The sequence below is a fragment of the Pterocles gutturalis genome, unplaced genomic scaffold (assembly GCF_000699245.1).
Source record: "Pterocles gutturalis isolate BGI_N339 unplaced genomic scaffold, ASM69924v1 scaffold5707, whole genome shotgun sequence".
NCBI classification, from domain to species: domain Eukaryota; kingdom Metazoa; phylum Chordata; class Aves; order Pterocliformes; family Pteroclidae; genus Pterocles; species Pterocles gutturalis.
The window spans coordinates 22,078-26,417 of record NW_010115137.1 but is presented as its reverse complement, the minus strand read 5'-3'; positions in this window follow the sequence as shown (position 1 = coordinate 26,417).

Genomic DNA, 4,340 nt, shown 5'->3' with positions numbered 1-4,340 from the left:
CCTGCTCTCCAGGTTCCAGGTGTACAAGGATGTGGCCAGGAGGGAGAGAAAGTGAAGGAACTCTGGCTGTACTTTAGCTGACCTGTGCCAGCCAAGGTGTGGACACTGAAGCTCATGCTCTGCACAATGGGGTTGTTTGGGTCTGGTTAGACCAGTTTTATGTAGCTGGGTGTACACATGGCTCCTAAAACCATGGGATCTGAGCTCTCTTCTGGGATTCTGCGACTCTCCTTGTTTGCTACGTCTTGGTTTTCTGGCATGCTAAGTATGTGCTGATACACCAACTGGATGACAATATCCTGTCAGAGATCATTTCACTCCTTTCTCACCTTCCATTTTATGGGATTTAGACACTGTACACTACCCAAGGTGAGAGTTATTTAGATTATTTAATTTTCACAAAGGAGATGAGTTGTTTGGTTTGGGGGAGGGAGGTGTTTGTTCTGTTGGGTTTTTTTCCTATAAATAATGTTCTTTTTGCATCTAGCCATGCTGGAAAAGGAAAATTATCTATTCCATAACTAAAGCCTGAGCTATGATCTAGTTGTGTCCTCTGAAAACTGCCTCAGCTTTCAGAGATGTCTACTAGAGAAAACATACCACTGCTTTTGCAGTATTGAAAGGGCAGAAGCACCTAAGCTATCGCTCCTCTGACTTCTCTTTCCAATGAGTGGCAAATATCTTACAGAGAGAATATTGCTGATCACCCAATACAGTGCAGAATTGTTGCTTGTTTCCTATTCTCTAACAGGGATGCACCAAAAATAAGAACAGCTGCATCTTTCAATTGGGTGAAATTTGAATAATGTTGCCGTGCTTGAAATAAAATGGGAAAACCGCCTGGAGTGAGGGGTTTGATCTGGTAGGTACCAATGAGACCAAATTTCACAATTTTGTGGCAGATAAAATCTAGCTTTTCCATGACCCAAAATTCAAGAATATTTGAATCTGAGTTTCTAGGTTCTTCTTATGAAGACAGCAATATTGACACAAAGGTTTATAGCAGACTGCCCAGGGAGTGGTCTCACCAGCACATGCTGGTGATGGACAGATGTAGCAAACCACTGATTGACAGATATCTCAGTGAAATTTTAGACCAAGAAAGAGAGCTGCTTTTCTTCCTTAACTGTTCATTTGAATGATTTTACTCGTTCTAATAGAATTTACTGAAATTGATAGAATTTTTCTAAGAGTTAAAGTTTTAAAGTGCCAGCCACTCAAGAACACCTGCAGACTGTAATTCTGAGGGATTATACATCTTTCTTCTACAGGAATATACAGGGAAGTAGCCTCAAAATCCGAGGCCCTCCACGATGCCATCTTCTGTTGCCCTTGCCTATAGGACTGAACCTGCCGGTGCTCCTTAGCACAGGTGTTGGACCAGCTACAAGTCCCTGGCACGCAGCGAAGCTGTTATTTAGTAGACAAATGTTTCTGAAACAGTGAAACTGAAAGCAATTTCTGGATGTGAGATGGATAACCTATGCGGTTTCAGTCTTGCAGTACCTAAGTATCTTCAAAGGCCCAGGTCCTGAGGTAGGACCAATCACCGTGATTGCCCAGCACGGGGCCATGACCTTGGTCCTCGTTGCTGTGCTCCATCAGAGACAACAGCATGACTGGGAAACGGGGTTACAGCCCTATTGCAGTGCCGTGTCAGGGTGAGTTTGTTCCTCCAGGTCTGTCTAGGACTCTCTGAAAGGCTTTGGAGGATCCTTCCTACTTGGTTTAGCTTATGGGGTCACACCTCTGTTGTTGCCATCCTCCTGTTCCTCTCGGTCTCTGCGGGTCCCTGAGGCCTCCCAAAGGCTGTCCCTCTGCGACGTTTACATCTTTCACATACTCGGGTTCATTTGTCACGTCCCCTGGTTTACTCATTGCACAGTGATGCATATTTACTAATTCTAACATTTCCTCGTTAGTCATTCCCTCCAGGCCCATTAATCACTATAAAATTCCCCAACGAGAGGCTGCAGTACATCGTTCCTTCCAACAGACAGCTGACACGCAGTAATTAGGCAGCTGAACATAAAAATAATGAGGCTGAGGCTCCCGCAGCTCTCCTTCCCCCTCTTGGCACCTCGGGGGCAGCCTCTCTGCAGCGCGCGGCCCCGCACGCCACCGCAGCTGCACAAGCTGCTCCCTGACATGGACGTGCCTGTTTCCCTCTCTTTACCCCAAAAACCTGCTCTGTGATCCATTGAAGAGGTACCCAAGCATTTAGCTTCATCACTTCTGGCAGTATTTTTCCGTGCATCACATCAACCTAGACACTGAATTATTTAATCCCTCTGCCTCCCGTTTCCCCGGCGTGTGGGGACTGGTCCAGCTCCCATTGTTCATCTCTACCTGCTGCTCCAGAAAATCCTGGTGCCAAGCTGCCCTGCCAGTTTGCCACAGACTCTCTAACTCAGAGCACACTCTTGGAAATAATGCATCCTTTCACAATGGCTTTGCACCCTGAAATAAATGGTGTGATTCAGGGATCGGTTTGACTGCCATGTGCAACGTAGAAATGGTCTGAGAGACCAAAAGGCTCTTTGTGTCCAGTGTAATTTTCCTATTTTCTTGTATTCTGCCTCCTCTGCACATCTAGGGAGCAGTTCGGCAGCATTTTTCCTTTTTTTTTTTTTTCTTTTTGGCCAGAACACTTTTAGGTGATTGCTTTTGTTTGCCCCAGAAGTACCCTGTAAACAGAGTGCCCACAGAGAGGGACACAGCACCATCCACTCCAAATTACACCGTCCTGTCCAGCATCACCAGCCAAACTGGAGTTAATGGGAGGTAGGAAGAAACTTCCCCTGTAGCTCTTTTTTTTTTTCCCTCCTGCTCCCTCCTGAAGCAATGTGTCTTGGCTGCATTTGGCTTAAATAGACCCTTGATCTGCCTTGTTTATGGTAATTTCTTTATTCCTGCGAGAGAGGGAGGGAAGGCAGCACCAAGCTGATATTGTTCTGGGACTGCAGATGGGCAGATGGTTTGAAAAAACGATTGCAAGATTTCACTTGCACTCTGGGCCTGTCTTTCACATTTGGGTGCAAAGACCAAGTTTTGTCTTCTGTCACGGGGAGCCTAATTTAGATTGGCTAAAACTTGAAATCAGTTTGAAGACAAATCCCCAAGGTCAACGACTCCACAGATTTGGAGGTTAAGGAATTGAGGTTAAGAACTGACAAACGAGGATGTCAAGGCAAGATTATGGAAATGAGGAGCTGTAGCAAATTCTCTCTTGTTTCCCCTTTGTAACCTCCTAATGACATTAGCTCCTGTCTTTGACAGTCCCCCCTTAAAGGGGAACTTACTTGAGCACTAAAGACGCTTTTGTGAGTCCCAGAGACGCGCACAGGAAAACACAGGCAAATCTGCTAAGACCCAGATATGGGACACAGTCCTTAAAAGCCCTGCGCTGACTTAAAAGGAATGACCTGAAATAAGGAAGAGAGCAAAACTCAGTTGGCAGGTGGGTCCCCGACGCCCCATCCCCATCCCGGTGCCTGGGCTGAAAGCAAACATCCTTTTTTACCCCATGCTGCTGAATGCACTCAGTTAAAAATTAATCTTCACATCTCCCCAGTGAGCTGGAGCACTTCTACTGTCGTTTCTTGCAGCTGTGAAGCTGCGATTCAGAGGGATTAAAGCCAAGATCATAAACCAGTACCTATTAGCACTGCCTGCCCAGCTCAAACCACCCATCTCCCGAGTCCTTGGAGTAAGTTAGCATTTTGTGTAATGCATTCTTGTTGTTGCTAATGCAAGTCACTGCTCAGAGGTCGCTGAACTCATTTACTCCAGGAAGAGTTTCTGGACACCTGATCCATGGCCAGAAATTTTTGCTTTAAGTTTCTCACCCATCTTCACCGCGGAACACTGTGAGAAGCGTGGGTTGGATTTATTTCTGCAGGGTGGTGGTTCTTTGGCTAAAACACAAGACCCACAGTGAGGTTTCCTCCTGAAGCTGGTGTAACACCAGACCTTTCCTCCCTCTTTTTCTCTTGATCTTCCCCACTGTAACTACACAGAGAGCTGACCAAGAATGGCTGGATGGATAGGGGGCATTTAGTGGAGATGCCTTTACTTCCCCATCAAGTTGGTGGGCTCAGCCCACTCCTTCTCCCCTTCTTGCCTGTACAACATTTCTATCAGTGTTGGTGAGATCAGGCCCATTTCTTTCCTGTGATCAGATGACAGAAAGTAACGTGAACGTGCTTCTTTTCTGTTAATATATTAGCCAGTGATGGCTAATGAAAATTTGAAAGAGATATTTTAACTGTAAAATAAGATATAGCCTATATGGGCAGCAAAGTATCCATGTGGATGGGGGCATTAAGTAGGGATAACTA